General features: G+C 46.8%; 1 non-coding gene across 1 annotated transcript; it reads right to left on the minus strand.

The window, feature by feature from the left end:
• Positions 1–1360: 1360 nt before the first annotated feature.
• Positions 1361–1487, minus strand: LOC116983617. Its single transcript, XR_004414770.1, has one exon. It is a non-coding gene; the product is annotated as a U6atac minor spliceosomal RNA (small nuclear RNA).
• Positions 1488–13188: the final 11701 nt, after the last annotated feature.

Here is a 13188-nt window from a genome sequence, read left to right on the forward strand (position 1 = left end):
GACCCCTTGTCCTGGACTTCCCCAACATCGGGAGCAATCTTCCTGCATCTAGCCTGTCCAACCCCTTAAGAATTTTGTAAGTTTCTATAAGATCCCCTCTCAATCTCCTAAATTCTAGAGAGTATAAACCAAGTCTATCCAGTCTTTCTTCATAAGACAGTCCTGACATCCCAGGAATCAGTCTGGTGAACCTTCTCTGCACTCCCTCTATGGCAATAATGTCCTTCCTCAGATTTGGAGACCAAAACTGTACGCAATACTCCAGGTGTGGTCTCACCAAGACCCTGTACAACTGCAGTAGAACCTCCCTGCTCCTATACTCAAATCCTTTTGCTATGAAAGCTAACAATAATAGCAATAATAACAATAATAGTCTATGCAGTTCAGAGCTTATTTGAGGTTGTAGTGTTTAATAACCTGATGGCTGTGGGGAAGGAGCTGTTCCTGAACCTGGACATTACAGTTTTCAGGCACCTGTACCTTCTTCCCGATGGCAGGATTGAAATGAGTGGCCAGATGGTGTGGGTTTCTGATGATATTGGCTGCCTTTTTGAGGCAGCGACTCCGGTAAATCCCTTCGATGGTGGGGAGGTCAGAGCCGGTGATGGGATGGACAGTGGTCACAACTTTATGCAGTCTTTTTCAGTCCTGGACATTCAAGTTGCCGAACCAGGCCGTGATGCAACCCGTCAATATGCTCTCTACTGTACACCTGTAGAAGTTCAAGAGAATCCTCTCTGACATACTGAATCTCCGTAATCTTCCCAGGAAGTAGAGGCGTTGATGTGCTTTCTTTATAATTTACAATTTTAGTGAGCTGAGTCCAGGAAAGATCTTCGGAAAAATGCACTCCCAGGAATTTGAAGTTTAGGACCCTCTCCACCATCGTCCCGTTGATATAAACAGGATTGTGGGTCCTCATCCTCCCTCTTCCAAAGTCCACAATCAGTTCATTGGTCTTACTGATATTGAGAGCCAGGTTGTTGTGCTGGCAATCGGTCGATCTCATTTCTATACTCTGACTCATCACCATCTGTAATTCGTCCAACAACGGTGGTGTCGTCAGCGAACTTGATGGTGGAGTTCGCCTGTGTCCGGCTACACAGTCACGAGTATAGAGTGAGTACAGCAGGGGGCTGAGCACAGCTCCCGTACTGATTGTTATTGAGGAAGAAGTGTTTCTGCCAATTCTGTTGATGAGGAAGTTGAGGATCCAATTGCAAAGAGACCCAGTTCCGTGAGCTTGGTAACCAGCTTTTTTTATTCACAGAATGCAATACAAAATTTATTCAAAATTTAGTTAAACTTTTGTAGCACAAACAATCAAGATATTGAAATAATTTGAGACTGAAAAACTATAAAAAAAACATGGCTAGATGCCACTAAGTAGATGGCATTGCCGTAACCATTTGTGTGTTGTAAGGTCACTAGGGCCCCTTCCATCCTTATCAAGGGGAATACTAATCTTCTCTCCTTTCATACAACACTGGTAACAAGCTTTTTTTTTAAATTTTATTTTTTTTAATCAAAAATATTTATTCAAATATTAAAATAGTATTTACAATACAATAAAACAAAACACCACCATAATACAAGATGAAACAAATATGCTAAGCAACTGCTAAATAACTATATTGCAATCCTTGTCCAGGATACATTCAACCCCCCTCGGTGCCCAGCAGTCGCAGAACTCCCTCAGGGTGCCCGTAGACATGGCGTATTCCTTTTCCATCCGCACCCGGGCAAGGACGTATCCCCGGAAAAGGGGCAGGCAGCCGGCTCGGGTAGAGCCCTCCACCGCCTGGCGCCTTGACTCGCGGTTGGCCAGCTTGGCCAGGCCCAGGAGTAACCCAACCAGGACATCTTCAGCCCTACCCTCTCCCCTACGCACAGGGTGTCCAAAGATGAGGATGGTGGGTGTAAAATGCAGCCAGAAGGCAAGGAGCAGCCCCTTTAGGTATTGAAACAGTGGCTGCAGCCTCACACACTCCATGTACACGTGGTACACAGACTCTTCCAGCCCGCAAAAGTGGCAGGCGGCTGGCGAGTCTGTGAACCGTGAGAGAAACAGGTTGCAGGAAACTCCTCGGTGCAATACCCTCCACCCCAGGTCCCCACTGGTAACAAGCTTGGAGGGGATGATGGTATTGATCGCCGAGCTGTAGTCTATAAACAACAGCCTGATGTACGTGTTTTTATTGTCCAAGTGGTCCAGTGCAGAGTAGAGAGCCAGTGAGATCACATCCTCCTTTGACCTGTTGTGGCAGTAGGCAAACTGTAGTGGGTCTAGGTTCTTGTTGAGGTAGGAGTTGATATGCACCATAATGATCCTCTCAAAGCATACAATCATGGCTGATCTATCTTTCCCTCTCAACCCCATTTTCCTGCCTTCTCCCCATTGTAAATATGCTCTTCTCAGCTTACCCCCCAGTCTAGTTCAGTCAAAAAACACTGAGTCAAGCACGGGAATAACTAACCTTTATTTTTAGATTGAACAGCAAATTCCCCTATACGATACCTAAACCACCGCGGGTTCGATCCTTGTCTCTGCCTGGCCAAGCCCTTCAGCCTCATGCAAGCAGACACACTCCAAAAGGTCACGCAGTCCCAGGCATACTTCCAGAAGATTGACATTGATCTAAGATGGAGCCACCTTTTATAGGTCCATAAACCTTGAGGGGCAGAACTACATAGGGGTTGTCTCTTTACAATCCAATCAAACATATCAATGACATCAATACATTATTGACAGTTCCCCAAACCAATTACAGAGTCTCCCATACATTGTTTCTAGGAGAAGCTTCTGGAAGGAAGCTAACTTAAGTTCAAGTTCAAGTTCAAGTGAGTTTATTGTCATGTGTCCCTGTTTAGGACAATGAAATTCTTGCTTTGCTTAAGCACACAGAAAATAGTAGGCATTTACTACAAAACAGATAAATGTGTCCATGTACCATGATATAAATATATACACACATGAATAAATAAACTGGTAGTGCAAATAACAGAAAGTGGTTGCTAATAATCAGAGTTTTGTCCGAGCCAGGTTTAATAGCCTGATGGCTGAGGGGAAGTAGCTATTCCTGAACCTGGTTGTTGCAGTCTTCAGGCTCCTGTACCTTCTAACTGAAGGTAGCAGGGAGATGAGTGTGTGGCCAGGATGGTGTGGGTCTTTGATGATACTGCCAGCCTTTTTGAGGCAGCGGCTGCGATAAATCCCCTCGATGGAAGGAAGGTCAGAGCCGATGATGGACTGGGCAGTGTTTACTACTTTTTGTAGTCTTTTCCTCTCCAGGGCGCTCAAATTGCCGAACCAAGCCACGATGCAACCGGTCAGCATTGTGACTTAACTGATTAATGTAACATTTACCCTGGAACTCAAACAAACTTGCCAGGGCTTAACACTTTGGCCAATCAACAAACAGCAGGATAACTGTCTCGCAACATTATTTACATTATTTACAATCCTTTTGCAGTAATCCAATCAACTTCATGCATATATACTAATTTGGAGGTCCTCTGCAAACATGTCATTCATTATGTCAATTGAAGAGATACTCATACATTTATTACCTGCAACATTGATCTGGGATCTAGACTTACTGACACCATTCAGCAGCTTGTCTTGTTATACACAGAAACACAGACTAAAATGGCCTTACAATGCATGAATCCTGCTCAATCTATTCCTGCTCCTTTTTGGCCAGGATTTACACCATAACCCCTGACACCTGTACTAATCAAGTTGTCTCCCATATCCCCAAAACGTGAAGGTTGTCAGGTTACTTGGATAGTGTAAATTGCCTCTTGTGTGGAGGTGACTGGTAGATTATGGGAATGTGGGAAGAATTATGTGGCTGAGGGGATGATTGGTGTAGCAATGGCTGCTTTGGACTCGGTGTTGACTGGGCAAAGAGTCTGTTTCAAGGAACAGAGCCGTACAGCACTGGAACAGGCCCCCATCAGCCCACAATATCCATATTGAACACAATGCCAAGTTAAACTAATCACCTCTGCCTGCACATGATTCATATCCCTCCATTCCCTGCAAATACATATGCCTCTTCAATGCCACTATCATATGTGCCTCCACCATCACCCCCACCCCAGGCACCCACCACGCACAGTGTAAATACATTTGCCCAGTGAAACACTTCACAGAATCAGACTTTTCTTGTCCTTTTGTGTAAACAAGATCTGCAGTTCCCGGTTTCTACAGAATCAGGCTGTTTGGTGCAGGGTGTATCTTAGCCACAAGCTATCTATTTATACTTTTCCTACACACAGCCCTTTGTATCCCCTTCATGATTCTTCACAGTGGCGCAGCAGTAGAGTTGCTGCCTTACTGCACCAGAGACCTGGGTTCGAGCCTAATTACGGGTTACTGTCCTTCGGCCCTGTTTATTGAAACCAACTAACTTACAAATCTGTACATTTTTGCAGTGTGGAGGGAAACCAGAGCACCCGGAGAAAACCCACGTGGTCACAGGGAGAATGCATAAACTCGGTACGGACAGCACCCGGGCCTGTCCCCGGTCTCTGGTGCTGTAAGGCAGCAACTCTGCTGCTAAGCCACAGTGCTGCCCAATTTATCCCATTGTGCTAGTGTATGGAGTGATCGCTGGTCTGCAAGGACTCTGTGGGCTGAAAGTCCTGTTTCCGCACTGTATCTCTAAAGTCTAAAGTCCAAAACCCACAAGACTATAGGAGTGGGAGTAGGCCCCTCAGCCCCTCTAACCTGCTCTGCCACTCAATATGATCACGGCTGATCTGTGCTGTCTTGATCCCCACCTTGATCCCCACCTCCAGATCCTCCCACCTACCTACGCACCAGGGGCAATCTACAGCAGGCAATCCATCTATAAATCTGCACTATTTGGGATGTTGGAGGAATCCGGAGCACCCGGGGAAAACCTACGCAGTCACTGGTAAAGCATGCAAACTCCACAGAAACAGCACCCAAGGTCGGGATCGAACCCGGGTCGCTGGAGCAGTGTGGCAGCGGCTCCACCAGCTGCGCCATTGTGTCACTCTCTTTATCCCAGGAACACATGAAAAATGGAGAAGCAAGGAACTGCTTTCAACCAGTCTCTGGCCCAGTCCACTGTTCCACCCTGTCTGAAGTCCGCAACCATAGTCCCCTTGCCCAAAAAAACCCACATTTCCAGCCTCAACGACTACCGGCCAGTCGCACTCACACCAGTGGTGATGAAGTGTTTTGAAAAACTGGTCCGGGGTCACATCACATCACTCCTGCCCCGAAGCTTTGACCCCCACCAGTTTGCGTACAGAGCGAATAGATCTACAGAGGACGCTGTAGCCACAGCTCTCCATGCTGCACTGTCCCACTTGGAGCAGCGGGGGAGCTACGTGCGGATGCTCTTTGTGGACTACAGCTCTGCCTTTAATACCATCCTTCCCCACAAACTGGTGGACAAACTGGGGGACTTGGGACTTCCACACTCCACCTGCATGTGGATAAATAGCTTCCTGTCGGGTCGCAGCCAGAGAGTCAGAGTGGGCCATCACACATCCACGGCCCTCAGCCTCAGTACCGGCTCTCCACAGGGCTGCATGCTGAGCCCCCTGCTCTACACCATCTACACACATGACTGCATCCCCGCCCACCACAGCAACACCATTGTCAAATTTGCGGATGACACTACGGTGGTGGGACTCATCTCCGGGGGGGACGAGTACGCCTACCGGGATGAGGTGGAGCAGCTGACAGTGTGGTGTGGAGAAAATAACCTGCTCCTTAACACCTTAAAGACCAAGGAGATAATAATAGACTTCAGGAAGAATAAAACGGACATGGTACCATTAGTTATCAGAGGGGACTGTGTGGAGAGGGTGGCGGATTTCCGCTTCCTGGGAATCCATATTGAGGAGGACCTGACGTGGAGCGTGAACACCTCTGCGCTGCTGAAAAAGGTCCAGCAGAGACTGCACTTCCTGAGGGTGCTCAGGAAGAATAACATCACTCAGAGACTGCTGCTGTCCTTTTATCGGTGCTCCATTGAGAGCCTCCTAACATACTGTGTATGCGTATGGTACACCAGCTGCACAGCGGCTCAGAGGAAAGCGCTCCAGAGGGCCATTGACAACGCCCAGAGGATTGTCGGATGCCCTCTCCTTACCTTGGAGGACTTACACAGTTCCCGCTGCATCAAAAAATCCCAGAGTATTATAAAGGACATTTCCCACCCCGGACACTCCCTGTTTGAACTGTTACCGTCAGGCAGACGGTACAGATCTACAAGGACAAGGACAAACAGACTTAAAAACAGTTTTTACCCCACTGCTATAAAGGCACTAAATGTAGCCGCCAAGGAACGCAGGGGCGATACATACATACATGAAATCGACAGAAGGATGTAGGGCTGGGTGTTTATGCGTGCTATTTTTATGATATTTATTTTAGTTGTTTATCTTTTTAAATATTTTACCTTGTATGTATCGTTAGCTTTTAGAAATGTTTGAATGGTGCACTGACTGGCTGACATTTTACAATTTCGTTGTACATGGTTCATGTTACAATGACAATAAAGAAACTATTCTATTCTAGATGTAGGTATGTTACAAAACTTACCTTCAGCGGCGCTGCAGTTCTGCCCCAGGCTGTGTGCGCGACTTTGGCGCCTTTGGGGGGGGGGGGTTAAAATACGGTTTTTCTCCTGCCTGTCCTGGATATATTTTCTCGGGGTGCTAGCTAATGCTGAAAAATTGTTCCGACTTCCGTTCTGTGAATTTGTTGTTTTAAATCACGGGACAATTTCAGCGCTGGAGTAAAATAAAAATCCGCTTCTAATGCCGTCAACGCCGATAACCGGGACGGATTTCACGTAAGGGACAGCCAAAGATAAGACTTTATTTTACATAAAAACGTGCTTCTTAGGATAACCTTAATCCAAATTTTACGTTGCGAAAAGGTGATTTAGGCCCCATACGAACCGGCAGTATTTTTCCTGCCGATATGGGGTTTAAATTCACCGCAAACCGCAACGTTCCAATCGATCGCGTTCCTCAAAAACCCACTCGCAAGATGATTAAAATGGCCATTAATTTACGGGAATTAAACACTAAATTCTTTCCATTTGGCCAATAAATTCATGACAATGAGATTTACAAATCATGTTATATTGTGAATTCTTGTGTGAATGTTATTTGGACACTTAGGCTATTTAAAAATGTTAATCTTTTCTTAAGAAATGGATAGATGTTTAGATCTAGTAATTGAATTTTGTAATTAGCTACAATTAGGTTAACTAATTATATGCTTTAATTTCAGGTCATCCAAGTAAGATTGTTTCATATTTGTTTCAGAATGCTTCAATCTATAATAACTGAACATTTCTTTCAGTTCTCTTAATTTTTAAGAAAGTTATGGGCTTTTGACTGTCCTCGATCACAGCTTTTGTGTTAAGTCAATGGAAAAGCAATAGGGAAAAAGATGCTAATTTCCGAGTATGAAAATGGCCATAACTTTTTTAATACTGAAGATATGAAAGTGAAATAGGTGTCAAATTAAACTTCGTTTTATGCTTTATCTGATGGGATAAATTGCAGGCTTGATTTTTAAAATCTCAAAGTTTTGTAACATTGCTAGCAGATGCTGGAATCTTGAGCAAAACACAAGTGCTGGAGTAACCCAGCGGTTCAGGCAGCATCTTGGGAGTACAGGTGTCAGAGGTTATGGGGAGAAGGCAGGAGAAGGGAGAGATAGATCAGCCATGATTGAATGGCGGAGTAGGCTCGATTGACCGATTGGCCTAATTCTACTCCTACCACATGATATGACATAGGTGATGTTTCAGGTCGGGACCCTTCCTCAGTCTGAAGAAGGGTCCCAGCCCGAGTTGTCATCTCTCCATGTTCTCTAGAGCGTGTGGGGAATGACTAGATTGATAACATTTTGGGTCGGGATCCTTCTTCAGACTGATGTGTTGGAAATACTCATTACATGTATATTAACAGATCCAGTAGTTTCTGACATTGTGATTCTGTCTGTGTGAATGCAAGTTAACACAGACAGTCATCGGGTCTTGAGAGCAGCCAAGAGAATACAAATTACATTTGCTTTTCCAGGAAAAGATGGCCAGGTTTGAGAGGAACCAAGAGTACAAACAGGAAATAGTAAATTTTGCACTTATGAAAACAATTTATTGAAAGAGGTCTTGAAACTAACAGCCAAACATCATCGGGCCAAGTGCAAAAAAATGTTCAGAATTGTGTAAATTATTTTACCGAAGGTTTTTCGTGGAAATGGCCCATCTACATCCCTGCCCTCGATGTAATATTAATTCAATGACTGTCTGAAGTCATGATTGCAGGCTTTCATTAAGCAGGCTGGGACTTAACCAGGACATTGTTGATTTGTAGAAATAACATTTCCTTACCAAACAGTATGTTGGCCAAATGCAATGAATTATGGGGGCGTGCAAGGTGGCGCAACGGTAGTGGCTGCCTCTCAGCGCCAGAGACCCGGGATCAATCCTGACTATGGGTGCTCTCTGTACGTAGTTTGTACGTTTTCCCCGTGACCGTGTGGGTTTTCTCCGGGTGCTCTGGTTTCCTCCCACGCTCCATAGACGTACAGGTTTCTATCTTGATTGGCATCGATAAAAATTGTAAATTGTCCCTAGTGTGTGGGATAGTGCTAGTGTGCGGGGTGATCACTGGTCAGTGCGGACTTAGCGGGCTGAAGGGCCTGCTTCCACACTGTTTCTAAAGTCTAAAGTAAAGTTATCATCACTACTGTGAGGCAGGCATGGCAGCAACTAATCAGACTGTAGCAAGAGTCTGAAGAACAGTGAGTCTGGGCAGCACGATGGAGCAACGGTAGAGTTACTGCCTCACGGCGCCAGAGACCTAGGTTCGATCCTGATGACAGGTGCTGTCTGTGCAGGGTTTGCATGTTCTCCTTGTGACCATGTGCGTTTCCACTGGGTGCTCCGGTTTCCTCCTACATTCCAAAAACGTGCATCTTGGTTGGTAAATTGGCGTTAAAAAAAATTGTCCCCGGCGTGTAGGATAGAACTAGTGTGATCGCTGGTCGGTGAAGACTTGGTGGGCCGAAGGGCCTGTTTCCACGCTGTGTCCCCAAATCTGAAACTCCCTTAAACTTTGCACCTCTTGCCTTAAAGCTATGCCCTCTAGTCTTTGATATTTCCACTCTGGTGTCTACTTGGTTCCCACCCACGGACAGAGTGAGTGCGACACATTGCAATGTAGTCCTTCTCAACTTGCACTTGTTCACAGTTTTCCATTGTGGTTTTGAGTTCAGGCGCCAGCCATTTCAACTCCAAGCTGAAATTTACCCCAGAAGAACTCGAGAGTATAACCAACGAGCTTGCCAAGAACTCCCACAGCTTGACATCTCAATGTGGCTATAAAAAGTACATTCCTGAAAGGCTCTGGTGAGTAATGTAATCGACACACGTTCCTGCATAGAACAATCCTCTGACTGGAAACCACTTGATCTGCTACTTATTTCACTGAATGCTTTTAAATTTTAACAACTTCTGTAAACTATCCTCAGCTATTTGCAGGTATCTTCTTCTGTTTTTAATCTGGCAAGTGCTCTTTAAGCAGATTAAAGGATCTCTGGTCTACACAGAACAGGCGGTTTCAATTTTAATTCACACTTGAGGCTCGTCCCACATTATCTTATCCGATCAGCGCAGAGTTTCATTCCTTTCCACATCGTACTCATAATTACCTTCTGCTTAACCCACTAGTTCCACTGTTCGCATCCATGTATCTCGTCGTTATCACCTCTTCCCCACCCTATACTGGGTCATTATGGCTCCACCCTTCCTTGGTCACCTGTTGCCAGCCCTAATTTAGTTTAGTTTAGTTTAGAGATACGCCGCGAAAACAGGCCCTTTGGCCCACCGAGTCCGCGCCGACCTGCGATCCCCGTACAGCAGCACTATCCTGCACACTAGGGACAATTTACAATTTTTACCATGGACAATTAACCTTCAAACCTGAATGTCTTTGGAGTGTGAGAGGAAACTGAAGCACCTGGAGAAAACCCACATGGACACAGGGAGATGTGTTCTGGTCTACATCCAGTTCCCTCCCCTCTACATTCAGTCTGAAGAAGGGTCCCGACCCTTTTTCTCCAGAGATGCTGCCTGACGCGCTGAGTTACTCCAGCACTTGGTGCCTAACTTCCGCTTAAATCAATCTGAACCATCTCATGTGATGACAAGTTCCACTTTCTTAGTACATTCCGTGCTTGACAATTTTCTCCTGAGTTCCCCGTTTCATATATTAGTGAATCACATCGTTCTGCCTCCTAAACTTTGGATTCTCTCACACACACCACCGTAACTTAGAAAACACGAAGCGCTGTGAAACTGAGCTGTGAAATTGCAATTCAAGGGTGTGTGAAATAAAGAACTCTTGAGAAATCTAAGGTAGAGAAAAGTGCTGGAGAAACTCAGCGGGTGCGGCAGCATCTATGGAGCTGTTGAGAAATCTATCCACCCTGAATGTTCTGAAAATATGGAATGGCGTTTGTGCGATATTGAAAATTGGTATTGCTTCCTACACTTTTGTAGAACATGAGCATTAAAATGCCCACCCTGGAACAGTCTCACCCCGGTCACTCCCTCTTCTCCCCTCTCCCATCAGGCAAGAGGTACAGAAGTGTGAAAATGCACACCTCCAGATTCAGGGACAGTTTCTTCCCAGCTGTTATCAGGCAACTGAACCATCCTATCACCAAATAGAGAGCAGTCCAGAGCTACCGTCCACCTCATTGGAGACTATCGAACTGTCTTTAATCAGACTTTATTGGACTTTAACTTGCACTAAACATTATTTTCTTTATCCTGTATCTGTAGACTTCGATTGTGATCATACGATTGTGATCATTCCGCTGACTGGATAGCACGCAACAAAAAACTTTTCACTGTACCACCTGTCTGAAGAAAGGTTGTGACCCGAAACATCACCTATTTGTTTTCGACAGAGATTAACCTACAATGAAGAGAAAACCCACACGGTCACAGTGAAAACGTACAAACTCCGCACCAGCACCCGTGGTCAGGATCAAACCTGTGTTTCTGGCTCTGTTATTATGCCCCTGTCCCACTTAGGAAACCTGAACGGAAACCTCTGGAGACTTTGCGCCCCACCCAAGGTTTCCATGCGGTTCCCGGAGGTTGCAGGTAGTGGAAGTAGGTAGGGAGACTGACAAAAACCTCCGGGAACCGCACGGAAACCTTGGGTGGGGCGCAAAGTCTCCAGAGGTTTCCGTTCAGATTTCCTAAGTGGGACAGGGTCATAAGGCAGCAACACTACTGCTGCACCACTGTGCCTCTTTCTAATTGTAGATTAGTGTGTCGATACTATAAATATGTTTTTTTTAAAATTTATTTCAAAATATACTTTATTCAATTGGTAAATATATACAATTCCTGAACCATTCAAACAAAATTCATCCGACATTTTTGGAGACTATACAAATTTTTTCCAGTACAATTTTTTTCACATTTGTCAAATTTCACCAAACAGTCCCCCACCAGTGCCACTCTGTGGCCCCTGTCCAAGTAATAAATATATACAATGTGTACACAGTGCGGAAATTTCCATCTGACATTTCAAGTTCCACAAAAAATGTCCCCCACCCGTGCCATTCATGTGGCCCCCTGGCGTGGGATACCTTCCCTTAATTTAATTTGAGGGGCGTCTCCACCATACCGTGCCCCCCATGTCCAGCAGCGGAAGGACCCTAGACTGTGGCCCTCCCCCACCGAGCCTTGGCGTTGGCTGCACCAAGCTTCAGCGAGTCCCTTAGCACGTACTCCTGCAGTCTGCAGTGGGCCAGTCGGCAACATTCCCTGACGGACATCTCGCTCTGCTGGGTGGTGAGCAACGCTCGGGCAGACCAAAGAGCGTCTTTCACCGAGTTGATGACCCTCCAGCAGCACTCGATGTCAGTCTCTGAATGTGTCCCTGGGAACAGTCCGTATATCACAGAGTCCTCTGTGACGGAGCTGTTCGGGATAAATCGTTCCAGGGGCCCTTTCATACCTCTCGACTCGTTTTGCAAATCCACACTCTGCAAAGAGGTGGGCAACCGTCTCCTCTCCATAGCAACCGTCCCGGGGGCAGCGTGCGCTGGTAGTGAGGTTCCGACGGTGCAGGAAGGATCTAACTGAGAGGGCTCCCCTCACCGCCAGCCAAGCCAGGTCTTGGTGCTTGTTGGTCAGTTCTGGCGATGAGGCTGGGCAGTCTACTCTGGGAACCACGCCACCGGATCCATCGAGTCCTTTCCCTGCAGTGCCTGCAGGACATTCCGTGCTGACCACTGCCCGATGGACTTGTGGTCAAAGGTGTTGGTCTGGAAGAACCTTTCAACAGACGACAGATGGGGCGGCAATGTCCAGCTGACTGGTACATTGCGTGGCATCTGCGCCAGGCCCATCCTTCGCAACACCGGGGACAGGTAGAACCTCAGCAGGTAGTGACACTTAGTGCCCACGTGCCTTGGCTCTACACTCCGCCTGATGCAGCCACACACAAAGGTGGTCATCAGGATGAGGGCGACGTTAGGCACGCTTTTACCCCCGTTGTCTGCCGACTTGTACATTGTGACCCGTTGCACCCGGTCCATCCTCGACCCCCAGATGAACTGGAAGACGGCCCGGGTGATCCCCGTGGCGTAGGAGGGAGGGACAGGCCACACTTGTGCCAAGTACAGCAGACCCGAGAGCACCTCACACCTGATGACCAAATGTTTCCCGGTTATGGAGAGGGAGCGTTGCCTCCACAGCTCCAGCTTCCTCCCCACCTTGGCTATCCGCTCCAGCCAATTCTTGTTACTCGACTCAGCCCCCCCGAACCAGATCCCCAGCACCTTCAAGAAGTCAGGCATGATGGTGAAGGGGATGGAAGATCGGTCGGGCCAGTTGCCAAAGAGCATGGCCTCGCTCTTCCTGCGGTTCACCCTGGCTCCCGTGGCCGACTCAAACTGGTCACAGATGCTGATCAATCTGCGGACCGACCCTGGATCCGAGCAGAAGACGGCGACATCGTCCATGTACAGGGAGGTTTTGACTTGAATGCCCCCACTGCCTGGCAATGTCACTCCTCTTATGCTCGCATCCTTCCTGATGGACTCGGCAAAAGGTTCAATACAGCAGACAAACAAGACAGGAGAGAGAGGGCAACCCT

Source organism: Amblyraja radiata, chromosome 18 (assembly GCF_010909765.2).
Source record: "Amblyraja radiata isolate CabotCenter1 chromosome 18, sAmbRad1.1.pri, whole genome shotgun sequence".
Lineage (NCBI taxonomy): Eukaryota > Metazoa > Chordata > Chondrichthyes > Rajiformes > Rajidae > Amblyraja > Amblyraja radiata.